At 29.3% G+C, this 23,840-nt stretch overlaps 3 long non-coding RNA genes across 5 annotated transcripts in view; 1 reads left to right on the forward strand and 2 right to left on the reverse strand.

Annotated features, from left to right (window-relative positions):
* The window catches only part of LOC100871056 (very long chain fatty acid elongase AAEL008004), a 36,256-nt gene that overhangs the window by 10,917 nt on the left and 1,499 nt on the right, over nucleotides 1-23,840 (reverse strand). For 2 of the 3 annotated variants that reach the window (XR_015294735.1, XR_015294734.1), the window contains 2 exons: nucleotides 12,149-12,221; nucleotides 3,324-3,514 (listed from right to left, as the gene is read on the reverse strand). This is a non-coding gene — a long non-coding RNA (very long chain fatty acid elongase AAEL008004). Of the gene's footprint in view, nucleotides 1-3,323; nucleotides 3,515-3,657; nucleotides 3,790-12,148; nucleotides 12,222-23,840 lie in introns of those variants that run through there. The other variant, XR_015294736.1, reaches the window with a different exon arrangement.
* On the forward strand, nucleotides 564-2,051 carry LOC147656266 (uncharacterized). The gene is made up of 2 exons (XR_015294740.1): nucleotides 564-1,357; nucleotides 1,472-2,051. It is a non-coding gene; the product is annotated as an uncharacterized LOC147656266 (long non-coding RNA).
* Nucleotides 1,424-3,227, reverse strand: LOC147656267 (uncharacterized). The gene is made up of 2 exons (XR_015294741.1): nucleotides 3,027-3,227; nucleotides 1,424-2,950 (listed from the first exon to the last, which is right to left on the reverse strand). It is a non-coding gene; the product is annotated as an uncharacterized LOC147656267 (long non-coding RNA).

Genomic DNA, 23,840 nt, shown 5'->3' on the forward strand with positions numbered 1-23,840 from the left:
TTCGATGTTTAAAAATAATTTTTCACCACTCAAAATAATCATAAACGTATTTTAATATAAAATAATACTTCAAAAGTATGGCAAGATAAAGAGATAAAATGTAAATTAAAAATTTTTATAGCTACATTATTACGTACATAATTATGTAAACATAATTACATACTGTATTATCGATTATATTTCGTAAGTCTAGCATAGTGGTCCGGCCAATTATCTCTAATTATGATTTTACATCAAAAAACTTAGATAAGAGGCCGCTTTTGCGCGCAATATACAAATGGTTGATTTTATGCTATCTTCAATATAATTCCAAACAAACGAATTAAATAAGGAATATATCGAAATGCAAAACGTTCAATTTTTTATTGATCGACAAGCGAGTTACTCGATCGATAAGTGGATTGTCACAGACGATTTACTTACCATAAGAAAAAAAAAAAAAATGAATTTTGTCACGGTCTAATCGATCTAGATTAAATCGCGATTAGTATCTTTCATTCTGGTATTAATACACATACAGATATATCTCTAGTACTTTTCATTTTAAAATATTTTTGAAAATCGACACAGAGGGCGGAAATGTGAAAAAAGTAGTAACGATGTAATAACATAAACAACGAATATAACCTTAAAAATATTTTCCACGATGGATTAATATTTTTTTTTACCTTGTAATTAGAGATATTTTTTCGATTAAAGACAAAATTCAAGATTAACGAAATTAACGAATTCTTTGATGTGATTTAAGGTACGATGTACGAATATAACCTTAAAAATATTTTCCACGATGGATTAATATTTTTTTTTACCTTGTAATTAAAGATATTTTTTCGATTAAAGACAAAATTCAAGATTAACGAAATTAACGAATTCTTTGATGTGATTTAAAGTACGATGCAGAAAAAGAAAAAAAAGAAATCCATCATCATAAATTCTGATTTTTCAGTCTCAAATTCGATTCTCTGATAATCAGAATATTATTGACTCGTGATATGTAGTAAGGCAAATAATAATAATTGGGTGAGAAAAATGTGTAGAAAGTAACGCGCACATTAGCTCTACACACAGGATAACTGTATCGAATCGTGTATATGACATACTAAGTGCAAACCAAATACGATCGGTATTTTCATTAAATATGTACGCGCATTTTTGACCCTTGAGCCAGAAGCAGGACCGTCGTTGGAACGTCATGCAAATGTGTGGAGGATAATTTTTATTTTCACAGCAAATCGATTACTTACAATGGTTTGAAAACGCACACACACACAAAAAAAAAAAAAAGAAAACGAGCATATCTTAATTAATTTTATTCAGTGAAAGACATGTGACGGTTTGTCACTGAAATATTTTTTTGGTAACTAAATAGCACGTATAGTGATTATTCACTTCTAAAGGAGTTTTTCTGAAATGAATGAACGAATGAACAAATAAATAAAATTTATTTTTCGTTATGCTTTAAATCTCACAGGATCTATTTAGGAAAATAGAAAATAGTGCAAATCAAAATGACTGATTGAAAGGATAATCGATTTACAAATGAGTCAAGATTTATTCATGGAGAAAACCTTAGCTTTAGAGAAAAACGAATTTAAAAATTTATACATGCATTTAGATGTAATTTAAAGATTAACAACTGTTTCTGTTCATCAGAAATGTCAAGATCTTCATAACATAGCTTATTTGCTGTTAAATAATATTGAATAATGTATTTTAAAAAAAATTCAAATTATCATAAATTAAAAAGTAGTGTTATTTAATGCATATAAACAATATAAGAAACTTATAATTAATTAACTGATTAACGTTTCTCAATAATGTTTCTAAATTTTGTTTGTTATGTCAAGACTTTTCTTCATTATTAAAATTTCTTATATATTTGTATTTTATATATATATATAAATATAAATCTATATAATATTTATCATTCTTCATAAAATTATATTAAATTTTCTATAAAGATTTGTAGAATTTACTTGTACAGTGATAATTGTAAAAAAAATATAAATTTATTTAACTAATAATAATTTGATTTTCTACCAATCCAAAAAGATGACAATTTTATTATTATTGAATAATGAATTTGACTAAATTTCATTCAAAAATTGACAAAATAATATTATTATTTTCCGATTTGATTCAAGAACCCCTCTCTCCTCAAAGTTTGAAAAAGTTAAAGAAATTATATTAAATTGCGCTTAAAGTAATATAAAAATAAGATTAAGAATTAAATTTAAAGAATAATAGCAATCTAATAAATCATTCTGTAAATCTACTACAAAAAATTTGAAAAACACAAATACTTATGAATTAAAAACGTAATGTTGTAACAATTCATCATCGAGTTTTCAATGCATCGATAATTAGACTTTCTATCTTATCGATGAATTTCTTTCAATTTCCCTAGAAGCATCAGAGAAGCTTCGAAATAATTCTATCCGATCTCGTTTCACGCATGTACTTGACACAACATCGACATTCGTTGATGCAATGGAAAGTTGAAGAATGCAAATCAAGTGGATGGATTCGCCAACTCATGAGCTTTTCATCGACACGATGAATTTCATTGACTGGTCGAAGAAGGAATTGGCTTATGCAAGCCACGAAAACGACTTATCGTAAGACTCAAGGCAATAACTTTCACGAACGAGAGCCAGATGTACCGTTGTCTCGAGACCGATTATTAATTATTATTCTGCACGGTATCTGTCGTACGTCTGAATAGGATTATTCAAACGAGTTTGACGGCGAGAAAGAATCGTCAGCGTACATTTCTCCGCTCAACATAGTGTATGTCGTGAAGTTGGCCGAGAACTAACGAATTAAGGCTACGTTTACATCGAGCCACATTAGACAACTTTTTTGGTCGGTCAACCGATAATATGTCGACGCAATAAAATTATATGGTTTCCACTTGAATTCAACCTTCACATGACCTCTAACAGTCAATCTATAGAAAAATTGTTGTTACAACGCATCTGAATTTTATCTGAAATATTTTTTCGTATCGAAATATTTTTTTATACCTTTCGAGATGTTCGAACAGTTCGGCGTAAAATGGACTATACTATATAAATAGAATTTATACAAACAAAGTTCCACTATAACTGCTGAACGTAAATTGATAATTTTTTTTTTCTTTTTTATCCAATTCATTTCTTCTCTTTTGCTCGAATCGAATTCACAAAAATTCACCTATCTAGATAAGGATTCGATCACGATTGCACATGCCAAAATAGGCACTAATGTGTAATATGAAGAGAGAGAGAGAGAGAGAGAGAGAGAGAGAGAGAGAGAGTGAAAAAAAAAAGATGCTGACGAACCTCGTAAAAGATCCACGTGGAGAATAGCGTTTGAATCAGGTTATAGCTAATTAGGATTCCTCGAAGTTTGTAAGGCTTTTTATTCTCCATTATCCTCGGTCCTAAAACTTTGCTGAAATACGCATAACACAGGCATATCACCATGGTAGGAAGAGGACTGCTCATCATCATCCAATGGTTCACTCTGGGATCTAGAATCAGAATAACAAACATCGTTAGAGATTTCTTTTTCTTTTTCTTTTTTTTTTAAACATAACCTCAATGGACATTTGCACAAATTAAATGATTTGTTTTTTTATCTCACGAAATGAATTATTCGTTATTCTCCCCTTACGTTTGCTCTTTCCTACGTTCTCCACGAGTCATTTTTCGATTTTATTTCTCAATTATTAAAGTATTTTTACTAAGAAGAAAATATAAAAGTATCATTATTGATATTTTATTTCGACGTTTCAATTTTATTACTTCTAAAATATTTTTGAAGACAAAAAATTTGTCGATTAAAATTAAGAAGAATTCGAAACATAAAAATTCCAAAATTTATTTGAAAACAAAAAATTGTTTTTCTGATTAGCTAAAATTAGAAAGAATTCGAAACATAAAAGTTCTAAAATTTTTTTTTACAAAAGCTAGTCATCAATATATTCTCATATATATACTAAAATATACTAATATATATATACTAAAAAAAATAATTTCTTGCAAAACATACTATAAAATTAAATTACAGAAAATGTGCACTCATCAAAACTCAAAGATGGTTACATTATTTTATAAATTATATAAAATTGTATCTTATATAAGATGTTTTTTCTTATTATTATTATTTTTTTTTTCAATAAATTGCAAATAAACGAGAAATATATATATATATATAAGTGAATTGAAGATCATAATAAGAGTATGTCATTTTCTATAATAGACATTGAAATTCTGGATATTTCTTTTTTTTTTTTTTTTTTTTTTCATTCGAGAGCTATCAATCGAATTATCAAATATACTCGAGTTATACAAGTTTTTAACACGATACAAATGATATATATATATAAAAAAAAAAATAACCTTGCCTGAGTAATGGAGTAATAAAACTACTAAAAACTTTTTTATATATCGAAACTTTTCGACTTTCGAAAAGTTTTCGAGTATCACCCTTCAGTTTAGATTCATGAAAATTATTTCATTATGCAAACTACACTTTGCTTGAATATCGAAAGTTTCAGATCAATACATAAAAATAATAAAAATTAATCGAAACTTTTTTTCGTTGCGTCGAATTATTTATACAGTTTTACAATATTTATAATAAATCTAAACAAAAAAATTTAACAAACAATTAAAGAAAATAATACATTTCCTCGACGGATTTCGTATCAACGCCAATTTCACTTAAATTCGATATCTTCATCTACTCTGTGATTCGTGGCTATCGCTAATTAAATCGTGCTCGGTCGATAATAACGTTACAGTTCATATTTAATTATCGGATGATCTTCATCCATGACTCTCGTTGAATACGAAGTAGAAAGAATTGTCCCTTTTCCCCGTTTTATTTATTCTTTTTATTTTTTCTTTTTCTTTTTTTCTCCCTTCCCCTCTCACCGTTCTTTCTTTATTTTTCAATAACTTTACACATCGCCGTTACGATACAATAAGTCTCGTTGTGATGATTTTCCTGTCATTAAACGGGCGATAAAGTTATAGGAGGTTCCCGGTTCGTTAACCTCTTTAACACCACGATTATTTTTAGAACAATGACAAAGTAAATCCAACTACATTACTTTAACGCCCGATCGAACTCTTTTGTATGTATCGGGGAAAATTGAAACTTTTAGCAGGTCGATGCCACGCTATGTAAACAGTAATACGAGCAACGTTTATCCAATGTTTGAACTTTATTTAAAAGAGGAATGTAATAGTTATTTAGAGAAACGATTTCGATGATTTTTTTTTTCTTTTTTTTCTTTTTTTTTTTTTTTTTTATATATGTTATGGAAATCGATATTTTCTCTCTCTCTCTCTCTCTCTCTCTCTCTCTCTCTCTCTCTCTCTTCAACTTTCTATTTTTAGAGATGATTTTCTATGTTTAATAAAGAGAATTACATAATGAGAAGAATGTCGGAAGAAATGGTTACACAATCGGAAAAATAGAAATTAAAGAGAGAAATTTTTATTTACGAATCTTATAATAACTATTTGAATTGAAAATGTTTTTGAATTCGCTGTAATTGAACACGTGATGCGCGAAAGAAATGTATAGTTCTAAGTATACGATATAACCAATTTTGGGTCACAACGATAATTTGTAACTTCGTCGATAAAACAGTATTGCACGAATTGTAATATAACTATAAACGATTACTTCTTTTTAATGATAGAGAAGAAAATATGAAGGATGAAATAAATAATCCTTTTTCTTTTTTCTCTTTACGATGGAAAAATATAATATGTTTCGATCATCTCGAAATACATAACTTGTTTCCTTATAGAAGAAAGAAGTTTATCATTTTTATCGATCGAAAAATGTAGATAAGATCGTAATTTTGTAATTCGGTGTACCGTTTTAATTTTTACGGCTATATTACCCTTTTAATGTTACTTTACTAACCCAAATTTTAAGTAACAATGGTGTAATTCGAAACATCGGCCACGGTGGAAAACAATGGGCAATATAGCGAGGGAAGGGCGAGATAACGAACACGAGAAGAACGAGCTAATTATTCGAATATACGGATACATTGAAATTTCTAAATGCAATAAAAGTGTGCACAACACTCGAATGTTAAATTTAACCGCATAAGAAAAATTAGTGTTATCATTACAATAATAATGATATGTAAAATAATAAGGAAATTTCTTTGAAAAGTAAAAATACGTATTATTCCCTTATTTCCGTGAAACGCGCGAACGAAATTAGATTTAAATTTGAAAATTACACAATTGTGTAATATATCTTGTGTGCATAATCTTGAACAAACGATGGATGTTAAGAACAAAAGTAAATTTAAAATTCACATTTTTTTCCCGCCTTGAAATTTTAAGATTGTATGCATTAAGATTGTATTTTTGTACACGATTATTTCAAATGATAATAATCTAGCCAAATATAACAACACAACAATGAATTAAAATTTATTTTCTATAAATACGTATTCGTATAATAGGATTATCTCTTTTGACTTTTCTTTCGAATATTATAAGAATTCAGATTCGGATAAATAAATTCATCGTCTAGTTTTCGAATTTTTCTACCGTCTATTTGTTAGCCTACTGTACTTTATTTTCGTTTCGTATATAATTGGAATAACGCTCGAAACTCTAGTTTAGATGATAGTTTAGATAATAACTCGGTTAAGAGTTCACTTAATTGGACATTCTCTCGAAAATTTCGTTTCGATAAATGGAACGCTATAAATTGCACGATCATTACTTCGGCGATTTTCTGAACAACTGGCCGACAGTTGTTCATTCGTGTGTTTCAAGAGTGAGAAGTAAATATCGCGAATGAGACAGCATGAGCGGGCAGTGTATCATTTTAATTGTATAAATTTCAATAATCCTTCGACTTTGGCTAAACATTTTTCGTTCCTCTCGATAATTTCGATAATTCAATAATTGAATTACACTTAAATACCTGAAATGGAATTAGAAATAATGATGAAGAGCCATGGTCTCGAGCCAGCAGTTCCACGAATTAATAATAGAAATAACTTATCGCTACATAAACGAAGAAATTCACGGTTGTACGAATAATATCGTGTTTGTGATACAAAATAATTACGTTTTTTTAATTCATTTTTCCTTCTCATTTCAATAATGATTCTAAATACCGATCATGATGATGATAATGATGAATAACGAGGAAATATTTATCGTATTTAATTATCGGATCGGATCTACCCCCCCCTCTCTCTCTCCTCTCTCTCTCTCCCTCCCCCTCTCTCCCCCTCTCCCCCCTCCCCTCCCCCCTCCCCCTCTCCCCCCTCCCCTCTATTTCCATCAATTTTTTATTCCATCGAAAAAATATCTCGGAAAAAAAGGTATTTGACGCATATGATGGAAATAAAGAGTAAACTTGATTCATCAAGTTCAAGAAGGCGAATGGAAATTTATCAATAATGTGTTGTTATATGCGCATGAGATTGAAATGCATACCGCGTGAATAGGAGATAATATTCTTTTTTCTTGTTGTAATATTTAAAATTATTATTTATTTCTATCTTTTTATTATTATTATTATTATCATTATTTTTTTTTTTTTTTGCATGGAAAATTTCGAGCGAAATTAAATAATATCCCTTTACTCGAGACACATCATCTTGTTATTACAACACTCTGAGAGGCTGAAAAATTCGATGGTCTGGCCCCCACGACGGAGCTCGTTTCTGCTCGTTTCTCTATGAGCTACTTTCAAATGTACATAATATAAATGTACATATAGATATAGTAAGTTGAAGGAAAACTCGTCCCTATTCATCCGCCAAATAACTAGGAAGAAAAATGTTCCTATTCCTGTAGCTACTAATTGACGAAATGGATCAAAAGTATACGGTAAAACTTTTCCCTCGTAATTGTTGTACACGATACATTTTTTCGACCTGAATAAATATAGATGTAATATATCTGTTTACAATGTTTCTCAAGATCGGCGTTGAAATTACAATCGTGAAAAAAATATATTTCGACAAACTCTCTTCGAAACGGTTCGAAATTAAAAAAGTTTCGAGGTTTTGAAATCTCGAAAAAAATTTCGGAACTTTTCATCATTATTATTATTATTATTTTTTATCACGATTTTAAACTTTCAAAACCCGTGTAAATAATAAATAAACGAAATAATTTGCACGGAATGATATTTCGAAACTCACAACAACAAGTTAATCATCATCGAAACTTTATTATTATATTTTCGTGGTTCTCTCCGACACTCGTAAATAAAAAAAATAAAATTTACACGAACGAATAACTCGTAAAAAATTTTTTCTACCGATTCAAGCTCGAAACTTTTCGCTTTCGAAATATTTCGAGCGTCTCCTCCCCACTCCCTGCTTTCGATCTATGCAAAAATATAAAAATTCTCTTCTCGTTATTTATACTTTTTTTTTTTTTTTTTTTTAAATCAAACCCTCTCTAGAATTGTTCAAATCGCAAGAATGAAAACGAAAAGTACAAATTTCCCAAAAAATTCTTCGTCGAAATATACGAATATCTCGCGGTGCGCACGCAACTTCTCGTCTATCCATATATTGTTCTATTCGTTCTTCGCACAACGTTCACACGTGTGCGCGCGCATGGTCGACGAATCGCGACAATAAACCAGCCGATTCGTTTACAACGCAGAGGCACGGAGAAAGAGAGAGAGAGAGAGAGTCAGACGGGACGAGAGAATTCTCGGGCGTGGAAAATTCAGTCCATGGCTCCATGTCCGCTCTTCTCTGACGGTGTTAACCGTCAGCTTGGATAAATTTCTCAAGCATTTTTTATTCAACCTTTCGCGAAAAGACACGAGAGAGAGAGAGAGAGAGAGAGAGAAAACTTCCGCTGAATTACCTTTGCGTCTCACATGACTGGAACACATCCGCAAGAATGCACATCGGCGGACACACACTCTCTTGCAAGGATACATTTTCCATCGAAAGAAGACTCGTTTTGTCTTTTTCTTTTTTATTTTTATTTTCTTCTTTTATTTTCGGTTACAACACAATCTTAAGCGAGAATTGGCCACTTTGGCTATTCGAGAGATGCAAAGATAAAAAAGTCTCCAATTAATCACGCAATTAAGATCCCATTCCAGAAGACGCATTCCATTCTCACCTCGAGTGTTTCGATAACTCGAGGCAATTATACTTTGAAAGATGATAAATATCTCGTCGATAAAAACTCTTTACTCAAGTTTGAATCAATTGAAAAGCATATTGAAATTTCTCGTGTTGTGTTATTACACAGGATAGAAAGGGAAGAGGGAAGGGGGGCAACGTTTAAACCGAATGAAGACGAGGATGTAAATGGAAGAACGGATTCGAGTAGGGATTGATGTAATCGGGCATAAGGCGTCTACACTATGGAGAGAGAATTAGCGGAAAACACGGCCTGCTGGGCTGCCTGATATTAAATCGATAATCCACGTACCGTGTAGCGTGTAGAAAAGAGAAATGGTCAATTTGAGCCCCCTTAAACGGCTCGTAACTCTTGTAATGGTTACACACGTCATCCTTCGAATATCCACGAATCAATTCACGAAGGCGAGTAAACCCTAGAAACCGTGAGTTAGCGTAATCATCTAAACGATTGTTCAACGTACTCTTCAACGTATGGCGTATACACGCGTACACTTTCTCACGATCCATTATATTCCATTTCCATCATCGACGTTGTAAAGAAGTTTTTTTCTTTTTTTTTCAAATTGTATCTATTACAATCCTGATTTTATATATATATATATATAATTTTTTCTAAAATTCATTCTCTTTGTGATGCACTCGATTTTTCGAATAAAAATTAATAATAAGCTTTTTGACTTAATTAAAATAGAATTGAAAATCGATTGAAAATTTAATTTACATAGATTACTTTAATGAATTTGTTTAAATTGTTAAAATTCAAAGTTATTTACGTAAATGTGGCTTTAATGGACGATATTATGCCTACTTTAAAAACAGATAATTAAATAACGCACACGTATACAAAATTTTGCAAATTTCAAATAATAATTTCTTACGATCTTAAATAAAGAGTTAAAAATTAGTGATTTGGATATCAAAGGTAACTTATTTTGGAATTTGAAGCATAAACTAGTGAATTATATATATATATACTTTTTATTTTCTCATTTTATCTCTCATAAAATATAACGTAATAATACAAATACATTTTCCAGATAAAAACAACTCGATAAGAATAACTATATAAGAAATAATTGGCAATTTATTTCATTAAAAAAAAAAAAAAAAAAAAACAATCGATATAAAGCCAAACATAATTCTCACGAGCAAAAATAGCAGCAAAAACTGAAGAGAGAATGGTCGAAGAAATCGGCGAGAAAAGCGACGAAAAAGGACGTATGAATCGTTTAGTATGGGAAAAGCTGACGCGTCGTTTCTTTTTTGCCTTTGGCCAATAACCACGGCTCAAGACTCCAGGAAGTTTGAATGGGGTTCAAGGATTTCGAGAGGATCAGTAGGGAAATTGGGAACGAGATGGAAACGACGTTACGACACTTTGTTGACACACGCGTCTTCATGAAGCGAGAGGTCATTTTGAAAATATATACACGACAAATACGCCACCTCTATAACAACACGTCGCGCCTCTCTTCCAATCGCGGATATGTATATAGACCCGTGTCCTCGTTCGAAAGATATTACGAAAGCAAATTATTCGTCGACGCATTTCTTCATTTTCATCGCTCGCGAATAAACGATTCGTTAAACGGATTATCATGATTTCGTTGAATTTTTTTTTTTTTTTCTTTTTTCTTTTTTCTCCTCTAAAAAATTACACGGCCGGGATTGCACGTTTACACACGTTTCTGAAATTTGTTTGTCGACCGATCGCGACCGAGTGAAATCGATTTATTGGTGTGTATACACGATACACTCGTTGCATTTGAGGGGAATTAGGTTATTGTGTCAGCAGATGGTTTAGCGATTAATGCTTTTCAATCAACGTGTTACGAAAATTTTAATAAAGAGAAAAAGTAATAAATATTCATTGATCGTTTGTTTGTTGATTATACTTGTATTAATCGAATTAATCGAAAGTGAAAATTGTGTTGTGTCTAAGCCGAGATCGAAAATAATATTATAATCGATAAGAAATATTTTATGAATGAACGAAAAAGCAATTTTATTAAATTTATGAATCTGGTAAAAAATAAATTTATACGTTCATTTCACGTGATAAATAATTTCTTTTCATTTGTTTTTTCTTTTTTTTTTTTTTTTTTTTTTTTTTTAGAAATTCATTTTTTAGTTCAAACGAAAGTGGTAATATTTGTAAAACAGTGTGGCTAATACCGTTTACAATTTTATTTGGCCACATTTTCAAGAATAAACTCGTCCTCACTCGTTTTGTCGTTGTGCTTGGAGGGAAACGTGAGAAGTAAATACCGCGGATAAGACAAGAACAGAGTATATACAACGAGATCATTTTACAATAAATTTGAAATCAATATGAGAATCAATGTAATCGTGTTTGTATCACTTTAATCTTCATCTCTGGCAATCTTGTAACAATATAATAAAAAAAGTATTTAAAAAAATGACATCTGCCTCGAATTCCACAACAATTCTAAGAATTAGTGGATCGTTACAAAAGCAGACAAATTCGAGTATTTTTTTAATTTCTAGATAAGCCTTTTAACGAAGGCTTCGAAAGTTTCGACTGATTTTCGTTTCGTTAAACTTTGTAGAATAGAGCGTGACTTTAAAATTGAAAAAATATTCATGGAAAAATATCGATTTCGCTTCTTGAGAAGAGAAGATAAGAAAATTGTTCCATTCTACGTATATAAGTTTCGTTAAAAACTCAGAATTTTCGGATGAATTTAAAAAAAAAAAAAGAAAAAAAAATCGAATCGAGGCCTCGTTTTATACGACTTTATTCGCATTCCCAGTATCGTTCACAATGGCGAGATCGTTGGAGAAAAATGTTACCCTACTTGGTTTTGTCGCGGCCGCTCGTTTTTTGATTTTCAGTACGTTCGCACCAGACTGACCCACTTGAATGCCGTAGACCCCAGGGGAACCGATCGAGCCACGCTCTCTTACCCCCTTTTTGAAACCGCGAATCTGATTAATACACCAAAGGAGAGGAAAAAGTTCTCTTACCTGATTTGTTATCCATCAGATCCCTGTACCCGTGCACCAGATCTGTCACTATGGCTGTCATTCTGGCCGAGATCTGGAAAAACGAAAACGAAACCTCGTTCACGCTTTTATTCGATGTTAGTTATCAAACAGAAAGATTTTAAGAATTCATATTCAATTCATTTTATCTCACGATTATTGAGACAACTTCGAACGGATAATAATATTTGCGACGAATATTATTTGAGAAAATAATCGTTAAAGGATAATTAAAACAAGTTTGGATAGAAAGAATTGTTTAAAATGGGAGAGAAACACGAGAGTGTTAATAATAACAGGGATTTTGACTTAAGTAGTTAAAAAAAAAATAGGAGGATGAATATGATATAATTCGAAAGATCGATTCTTTAGGAAGAAATAGGAATATCGAAAAAAGAAGAATATTTATATTGGAATAATAATTATAATAAATAAATTTATGATTACATCATACGCAATAGGCGTATTTTAAATATAACAAATTATGAAAATTTAAATACATTTTATTTGGATAAAAATATCTTCAAAAAAGTCGTCGTTAAATGAGCGACTCTATTCTATGAATCACGATGTAAATTCTTTACGAATCGTCGAACGTAAATTTCTTGAAAAGATCACGGGAATCGTGCAAAGTAAACGTGGACAAATGCGCGCGAAATCCATTCGTTTTACGCAGCGCGTAAGTAACAGCGGTCTCCACAGAGGCGCATCGATCGCTTAGCCTTTTAAACGCGCTCGTACGGATTTTCCAACGCGTTTCCGGGTCGTACGTCGTCGGTTAACTTTCGAGAAAGTAGCATCGGCGAAACGATAAATCGTTTGAAGAAGTTGTATGATCGTTGAAGTTTCAGAATCTTCCTACCGTGTCGTTTCCCTCTTTTCTTTTTTTTTTCTCTCCTCTTCTATTCTTCGCAATCCTAGCGAAAACGAAAACGAGAATGAGAATGAAGACAAAACCGAAGTCGTGACCGCGACTTACGACTAATTGCCCAAGATACGAGCACAGGGCATGTGTTGTATTGCCGAATGTTGACGAACGTTGATGCAATAACAGGTTAGGTTACTTGACTTCCTTTTTAAGGAAGTTCCATTGGTGAAATACGAGATGTCCATTTATTTCCTTTGCATATATACCATTATTGCGTATCATCATGCAGTATTATCGTACAATAGTGATAACGAATGTTATCAAATGATGACCAATAATTGTTAGTAATCGTGATATACAAGCTCATATAAAATTAAATTCTTGTGATTAAAAAAGTCAGGCTTATAAACAAGAATGAACTTTATTCCTTTAACTTTAAAGAAATTTGAAATTGTAGCAACAAATATTTGTTTTATTCTTCGAATATTAATTATAATACACATTATTTGGATATTTGGAATATTTTTTTGTTTTTTATACGTTGTCATCTCTATTGTGCAGATTTTTGTACACTTAAATTTTATATATCTCTAATCTATTAACTGGTATTGTTTATATTACTTATAAGTATGCCATTATATATCTGTAATATATATATATATATATATGTATATGTATATTTTTATCGATTATTAAAAAAAAATGTATTTTTAAAATTTTATATATAATCGAATATCCACTAAGCATAAGTATCAAAATAAAAATATAAATATTACCATATATTATACGAAGTTAAGATACAAATAACTATGCAAAAATAATGTTCTCTATTCAAGTATGTTCAGCTATTATATAGATTCAGCGGTATTTATATATTTAAGAACCCCACTATTGAAAAGAAATCTTGACCCAGTGAAATAATGTCACATATTATGAAACAATACGACATAAATTTCAATAATTGATTTTAATTTCTCTTACTTTTTTCACTAACTGTCATCTTTTACGTCAACCTTTGTATCAACAAATATAAAATCTTATATTTCCAACTACTCTATGAAGTAGTTAAACAAACTTGTTGTGGTTATATTCTTGTGCCAACAAAAAAAAAAAGCAGGTATTCTAAGAACTGCCTACGTTATCGCATTTTTGGTTTGCTTTCCACTTCTTAACCTAAGAGCGAGAAACAACACGCGTCTGAGTGAAAAAGAATGTTGACGTTCGACGTATATAAAAAAAAAAAAGAAAAAAGAAAAAAATACAAATGTTAGCTCGCCTAAAGCAATTTTAAGAAATGACTGGAGACTGTATGACTTTACATTTACTATGGTAGCACTACGCTTCCATTTAAAATCCTTTAAAGATGTTTCACATTTTATTTCTTAATCTTTCTACATCTGTTCTATAACTAAACGTTACACGTTATATAAACTTCTTAAATAAAGATGCGACAATATGTATAGAATAAATACTATACATAGTTATGCATGATTTAATTATATGATTAATTCGATGTTAATTATTGCATCCGTCCATTGTTCCATATTTTGTTATTTTTGCGTGCATCCAATGAAATATTCATTCGCATCTGATAATGCAATAATCAAAAGCACAAGTACAAAGAGAAACAATTATTTTCGATTATTCGCTTAAACGAAGTAATGAAAAGATAAGTGGAACGATAAGTGCTGATCTATCGATTTGAGGCAAGAATTTTAAGGTTAGGCAAGGAATTGAGTCTGCGGTGAATTAATGCATACTCTCAATTATCGTCTTTCGTGGAGCGGAATCGGGTCGTCGAATTTCACGCGATGATCATCGCGGATTCCGTTTTAATGAAATTGTCACGTTTGCAAGTTTCTTTTTTTTAAATCGGCCATCATCGCATCGAGACACGAGCGTCGATAGAATGCTCGATGGTTAATTGAAAATGAAAGAACCAGTGGACAAATAACAGGATGATGACGGTTATCGGGAAAAATGTTTTATCAGGGGGAAAAGGCGCGGAGCAACAATTGATCAATCGTGCCACATGCGCGATAATATATAACCGTTATTAATATTGGAAAGTGTGAGGCAAAGGAGAAAAAGCACGAAGCATAATATTGGGAGCAAATCTATCATTCGGAAAAGGAATTATGTTAAAATTTTAGTCACAATCCCTGGTTGTTAAGTTAAGGCAGAGTTTTTTTTTATATTTTTATCATTCACTTGAAATGAAATAAAAAATTATTTAAGATGCTTGGTTTTTCTTATTTTTATAAGAAGAATAATTTTATTTAGAAGAAAAGTAAATTGTTTTAAAAAAAATTTCTTACTCGATTTAATTTGTTCAAATCATCCCATACAAGAGGTTACGTTATTTTATAATAAATTAATTTTCATTAAATGAAAAATTACGTTAAAAAGTGTTATGTTATATTCGATAATGGCTAATTTTTCGCTAAACTCTGCGCATGTATAAACCAGTTTTGAATCGTGTTGATCTATCATTTACATCGAATATAAATGATATAAAAATGGTGTTCGATACTTTGAACTAAAATATATATATATAAATATGTATGTAAGATTTCCTTTAATCTTTTAACGCTTATAAGTGTCTTAATTGGGCATATTAAATACATTTAATTATTTATATATTTTTACATCATTGATTATATCTATGAATTCAACAATTGTAAGAATTAAATCAAATTAATTCTTATTCAAAAGAACCTATGTATTATATTATTGTATTACTTTGCCGATTGACAAAAAAGTTGTAAAGTTGATTTAAGAAAAAAAAAAGATACTTTTTTCTATTTTTATTTTAAAGTGTAATGCATAATTATAAAAAAGTGAAATAATAATCAAAATTATTTAGAACAATAATTATTTATTAATTATTTTTTATGCAAAAATGTCGGAAATCTGTATAGATTTCTTGCAATATTATTTAAATATATAGCTTATTAATTTGATAAGCGAAACGCGTTTTAACAAAAATTGCAGCAAAAAATGTAAATAAATTTGCATACGTGTTTTTGAAATAAAAAGCCATTTTTTTGCAATAACACGCTGGTAGCAAAAACAAATAGAGAAAGAAGTTGAGGATAAAATGCTGAGTAACAGGAACAAACTCAAATATATGTTATTTTTGATGCAAATTTTTAATGTCATAACACGTTTATCTTCTTTATTAAATAAATATATAAATTATATAAAATCAATTGTTCGTAACGAACACATATATTCAATTAACATAAGAATATTTCGATCGAATTAAACATTCAATCAAATGTTTTATACGTTTATTTGCATATTTGTTTCGTAACATACATGTTACGAAATGTATGTCACCTTTGAACGTAACGAAATGAAATTTTAATCCCTTTAGTCGCACGTTTACGTCAATCATTATAGAAAATAATTTAACACAATTTAATTTCGTTGTTACAGAAATACTTAATAAGAGAAAAAGAAAGAGAATAAAGAAGAAAAGGAATAGAGGAGAGAGAGAGAGAGAGAGAGAGAGAGAGAGAGAAAAGTAGTTCGTATAACATTCAAAACCAGCTTTACGAATATATAACGATTCGTATTAATCCTGATAATTACATTAATGTGAAATAATTAAGTTATCCAAAAAAATTCTAATAATATATAACGTTTATTATTCTTGTACGTATTGATATCTTTTCTATATTCCTGGCTGAAAATTTGCGGGCAACCTGGTTTCATTATTTGACTATTTGAATGTATCCGGCCGTTAGAAAATCGCGATTATATTAGAGAGAACTTTAGGTATCCAGCCGAATCTATCCGACTTTTTCCGAGCTTGTCCGAATGCTCGAGTACACCGATACTTCGCACATCTCTACTAGAAAGATTATTTTGTTTATTGCGTTGTTATTGTTATTGTTTTTTTAATATATTATAAAACACATAATATAGTTAATAAATTTATTTATTTAATTTTACACAATTTATTAATAAACGATGAATTAAATAATGATGAAATTTTATTTTTTTTAATTGTCATAATGGCAAATTGAAATTATTAAAATGTATTCTATTATCTTTCTATCTTTCGCTTTTCAGTAAGCAATTTCGTTTAAGTTTTAAATTATATTGTTATTCTTTTTTATCAACAAAATAAATATTTTATATAGGATAGAATATCTACAAGCAAGACAAAATTTTTATTAATCGTTTACTATTTGAATATTTCTACGATGTTAATTTTTAATCATTAATCATCATTTTATGCAAATAACTGCATAAAATTTTTACTAGTTATAAAGGATGTTTAAAAATATTAAAAAAAGGGTGAATTCAATAATACAATTATAACATAGAATAATCTCAAATATTGCAATAATACGAATCACTATACATATATATACGTATGTATATATCAGCATCATCCATTCGAATTGTTCCGTGAGCACAAAAATATTCGAGACGGCTCAACGAAATGAAGTTCGCTTAGCTCGAGTCTCGAATTGTAAGATATATGTATTGATAATATCAAACATTATTACTATAATCTTTATATCGATACTTAAAATTTTACGATATGATTGAACTTTTAATTCCAGAAATTTTCTGATAATTACGAATTATAAATCGATAATAAGTTAATTAATGTTAAGTAAACAATGATTTAATTTGATCTAATATCTCTTATAAGTGAAAAGTACCAGGATATTAACCAGGATAAAGATTGTAAAAATTACATGTTTAAAATACAAATCGAAAAATAACAGAAGAATTGCGAAAAGTTTTAATCCGATGAATCAATTATTTGGACTTGTCCTAAAATCGAGTCGAAAATCATGACTGTTTGATTACATTAAATCGCAAGAAATTTCTCTTCCGTTCTTTCTCCATCGGTTACGGATATTACATAAGTGCATAATGTAAGATTTGTTAGGCATTCCAAAAGAAAGAGAGAAGTCTTAAAACTGTGAAATGGAAAATACAAAAGCGAGATATACATAAATATATATATATATAGAGAGAGAGAGAGATAGAGAGAGAAAGTAGGGGGGACAGAGAGAGGAGAACGTGAAATAGACGGAGATACAAGAACCTGCGAGTAAGTGCAAGGTGGCCGGCGAGAAAGTTACTAAACATGTGGTTACGTCGCGTTGAGATCGATTACAGCAGATAGACTAACCGTCAAATTGAAAACTATAAACTAGATTGTTACGGTCAACTGATCTATTTCCTTTTTTATTTTCCTTTGGCATTCCATCTTTTATTCTGATTATATATATATATATATATATATATATATATATATATTCGAGAAAAATGAAATATCATAAACGATAATCACGAGTAATTATGAATAAATTTTTTGAAACAATTTTATTCGGTTTTTTATTTCCTTTTTTCTTTTTTTTTTTTTTTTCATTTTTCTACAATACAAAAAAAAATATTTATTATATATAAATTTTAATTTCAATGTCAGGAAATCATTGATAAGTAGGTAATATTTAAATATAATTTAAGATTTTTAGATAAAACTAGAATTCTCAACTAGATTTTTAAAATCTAATATAAACAAAATTTAATTTCAATAAATAATAATTTGATTAACTTTACTTTTAATTAGTTACAGTTCATTCGACAAGTTATCTATGTTGATATTACCACGGATGATCTCATTTGTATAATATAATAAAATATGCAAACATTGAAAATTATATTTTTAGATTTTACTTGTTAAATTACCATTCAAAAGATATAAAATTAATCAAAAATTTTGTAACCCTGAAGTTTATTCAAAATATTAATCAATATATATATTATTAATTAGAATTGCATAACAAAAAAGAATATTGTTAATCAAATAAAGAAGAGTTTAAAGATACATATCTTCATCCATTTTTAGATTCTGGGAAGGATCAGAATTTCATAATGTACTAGTGATTTTATGATAATTTTATGATTCCTAGAAGAGAAGAATCGTGTACCATTCTAGTAAAACACTTTCTAAAATAAGTTAATAAAGTTTGTCGAATGAATACATGAAATTTCACGTACTCATATTCCCTTAAATTATTCTCTCTTTAAAAATTAACTTTTTCTTTTTTTTTTTTTTTTTTTTTAATTTTTATGTAAAACAAAAGTAAATTTACAAGATATAATATTATTTTAATTCTTCGAGCCAATCAGCTATAAACACGTTTTTCTAAAGGCAACCGTTTTCAACGATTATTCGAATTCCAATTAATCGATACATGTTTCATATGTTTTGTTTTATAAATCTCGAAAAAAAAAAAATATATATAGTCGATTTTAAAAATATGGAAATTGATAATTTAATTTTTATATTTTATACAAATATATATATATATATATATTGTTTAAATGTTTTAAAATGTATCGAAAAGAAATGAACTTCTGTGTCAAAAAAATTCGAACACTTCGTAAATTTAAATCTAATTTCGCTAATAATAAAATTAGTGCTTACTTCTTTTTTATTCAATATATTTTAAACGATTTGTTAAAAATTATTATTTTTTGTTAATAATCGATACCGTTTCATGCCTTCATTGTATGAATTTATCGTTTTTAAAATTTGTTATTTTATAATTTTAAAACTTAATTTCTAACATGCTTTAATATAAAAAAAAAATTTTAATTTACACCGATATGAATTGTAAATATGTTAAGTATAATTAATCCTTAAATAATTTATCATCAAAGATAAAAATATATCAAGTAATGATTAATATAATATATTCGGGATAAAAAAAAAAAGAAAAAGCAAAAAAAATAATGACATTAATAACGTTGGAAAATTACGATTAAATATGTAATTCCGTTATAAATTAAAAACAAAAAAAAAAAAAAGAAAAATTCACCATTCACATTATCTATGTAACAAATAGATCCGAAATTATTTTACCAAGAAAGAATTTATCGACGATTGGTTACCCGAATACAGTTTAGTTGAAAATAGACTTCCCTTTCGAGTTGACCATGAAATTTCTCTTCTCGAACGAGCGAGAAGCTATGAATAGGCTCATTTCGTGGAACGTTACATTTTACTATCATATAATTTTTTATAGCCATTGCATTAAAATGTCAAACTAGATATTTCTCTGAGAGGCTCGAATACCGGTTTCAAAAAGTCTACCAAAAGAGTTCAGTCGATAATCGTGAATAGATATTTAAGCGGGACAGTAACTCAAAACACTAAATGCTCAATTTTTTTTATATATTATATAATACATTTTATTGTACAGAAATGTAGTATCTATTTATATTAGATGCAAATATAGCAGTCTTAAATAACGAGTCTTGTCTTGTTTTTCTGGATTTTGTTAAATCAAAAATATTGTATTAGCAAAAAATATCGCATATGAAATCGCAGATTATTAATACGAGTAAGAAAAAAATTTTGATTTTAAAGGAAAATTTTTGAATATATCAATTTAGTTTAAAAATAAGTTTAAATATCCGTTAAATAAATGGATATTAATATTTTTATGAGAGAAATGTCTTACACATAAATTAATTAATCCATTAAAAATTATATAATTCGTTCATTTAATAATTTCAATCCCAGAAATTCGAAAATACTCTGTGCACACGGCTTGGTTCGGTCTTTTAACCGAGTAAAACAGAGACATAATATTTCATATCGCGAAACAAATGTATTACGATTATTATTCTAGAAAATCGATATATTATTATGTATTAATATATAAAGAAATTAGAATCAAGTTATAAAAGGAAATGATTTAATCATTTTCAGCCAAGAGATATCAGATATAAATTAATGATGATTCATTTTCGAATGACATACAATCAACATAAATAAAGGCATTGAAGTATAATCTAATTTTATTCATGCCACGTCTAGACAAATATTATTCGATATTAAAATAAGAAATAATTATTTCTTCGTTTCTTTGAGAGAGAAAAAAAAAAAGAAATTAGCAAGAATCATTTTTGAATGAAACAAAATGTTTCGATTATTTCAAATAATTTTGAAAAATTTAAATAACATTGTATAATATTTTAAATGTATCCATATATGCATAGATTCACGATTTATCTCGAGAGAAAATCGCAATAAGATCTAACTTTGTATACGATTAGCATAAAATCATGGGGCAAAGAAAAATTATCATTAAAAAAACATAAAAAGATATAATACAATTTCTTTTGCAACACTTTTACCATCGCAGGAACACGTTCCCTTTGGGGACACGTGTGCAAATTTACACACGGGAAGCTTTTCTCACATCGCGTGTATGACTTACACAATCATACATGACGTGACCAAGCTTGGTCATTCTAGTATTGATTTTTTTTTTTTTTTTTTTTTTCCTTTTTTTTCCCCTCCCATTCGATCAACAACCTTCGTATTCGAGGGTGAAATTCAAAGTGTGCATTACGCAGTCACGCAGGTGGACTTTATGTACATATTACACCTTTTACATTGTGCCACGAATGCAAGCCAAAGATGGTAGAATCGTGATAACATCGCACTGTTTTTATCGAACTAAAAAATTAAGACAACTTTTTATGAAAAATATTCGTGCGAACGAATTGCTTGACTTATTAAAAAATTCGTATGAAGATCTTTTTTACAATTCGAAAAAAAAGAAAAAAAAAAAAAAAAATTTCTTTTATCGAGAAAATGTGGGCGAAATATTAAGTTCAAGATGGCTGCCGCAACCAAAAACCGAGAGGATCGATATTAAGCTGCCACGTAAGGCCCATCGATTTCTCGTTGAACACGGAGACAATCTTCCCGAGCATCGGTTTTTCGCCCCTAAGATGCCACTTTCTTTCTCTTCCCCGCGCGTGACTGGCTTGGTGTTGTCATCGAGATATAAAGTAGGTCGGTCAACGAAGATGCAATTGACTTGTGAGATATGGAATACTGCGAAAAATTTAGTTACATATATTGTACGAATTATGTACACAGGGCAAGTTTTACGGTGACACGAAAGAATGAAGCTGACCGCGTGAAATTATCCAATTTGACAATGACGCACACCTATTACGTACTACGTATCCGTCGAGGACGGAGAAAGTAATTCTGCCCGACGATTGTTGCTTAAGCAGTTACTTTCGACCGGGATTCCTCTACAGGTATTTAGCCTGTAGCCTTGGTTAATTTGCCTTGGAGATGCTTTTGCCATATTATTAAAAATGATATGAAAAATCGATATCTTATATTTATTAATTAACGCGATTAGTCGTCTAGTGGATCGTTTATATTCCCAGCAAAATTTCACTTTTCAAAGAGATTTTTGTTTTTTTAACGAAATTTTTTAAAAATAAAACGAAAAAAGAATTATAACGGTCATAAACAATCCAGACTTTAAAAACATAAAAGTTGAAATCACGATCGATGACTATGCTCGTTGAGGCAACGATATGTATGTATAATATACGATATATAAACCGAATGCCAAATGGCATTTCACGCGTCCCTATTGATTCTTTCAAATCTGTTGTGATCGTCTGGTATACATATATAGAAACAATTTCACCATCGACTATCCTCGATTATATCCTATATTTTTCTTTTTCACGACCGTAGTTCACGATGGGAATGGGCAATATTTCGATTATATTTAGTTAAATGCATTTTAAGATATTCTCTCGAATATTTCAAAATGATTTTTATTCGTATAATTTGGAATTCGGCTATTTTTCATGGTGGATTAATTATCGTTAGTTCTAAACTATCGATATAGTCGCGATATTAAAAATTATACGTTCTAAATAATGTATTTGTAGTATTAAAAGTAATATGTCTTTCAAATATATCACAAAATATCTATACCTGGGAGTTAAAATATTCTTTTTAAATAACTAGAGAGAGAAAAAAGAAAAGAAAAAAGAAACGGAAAAGAAGTCGAAACTTTTATTTACCATGTTAAGCTGTTCTTTCGATAGAGTGATTTTATAGGTTACTGTCACGCCTCATTGATACTTGAAAACGGATGTTATCTATAATTTAAAATTATGTTCTGTATTATGACTCAATATAGGGATTTCTTGAATTTTCTCTCTATTTGTTCGATGCTATTTTGTGTCTGAATCATGGTTCGATCGAGGTCGAAGCTATGTCGAAACATTTGCTGGGCGAGTTTTGCATTCGTAAATAATAACGCGATAGACAGACGTCATAAGAGAAACGAAATTAGAAAGAGCGAATACGATTTTATTCAGCTTAGTCCACTATGGAATGAATATATCAAATGTATCTAACAGTATCGTTAATTTTCATATTATATGATTATTTAGAGAATTAAACATATTTGATTTTAAAATAAAAGAGAAAACATTCGAATAGAGATTTATCCACGATTAACGAGAACCAATTGTACCGGAAATGAACATAATGTCCCCGGTATAACACGTTTGTCGGCCGTATGCGAAAGAATTATTAATTTCTCGTATAAGAGTGCGTGAACCGGATGTAACGGCATTCGAAGAGAGCTCAGTCAAACCGAGTTAAGCCGAGTTAGTTGTCAAATCATAGAGAATTGTATATATATTTTAATTATTGTTGTAGCAATTCTCAAGTTTTCTTTCTTTACAATGAAATTTTATAATTTTATTCACTATTTTGATTGAAAGTGAAAAAGAATATAATATAGAATCTCACGTGTAAGTATATTCAATGCATAGAAACATAAATATAATTTGCGAATCATAAATTTGAAAAAACATATTTTTCTCAATTCATGTACATCAAAGTAATGTGAATAGAGTAATAAATTAACGTGTATTTGATTATATTGATATGTTTCGTTTACAAATATCAGAGATTATTACATTTTT

This window comes from Apis florea, unplaced genomic scaffold, assembly GCF_048593485.1.
Source record: "Apis florea isolate Af1SG1 unplaced genomic scaffold, ASM4859348v1 contig_37_pilon, whole genome shotgun sequence".
Lineage (NCBI taxonomy): Eukaryota > Metazoa > Arthropoda > Insecta > Hymenoptera > Apidae > Apis > Apis florea.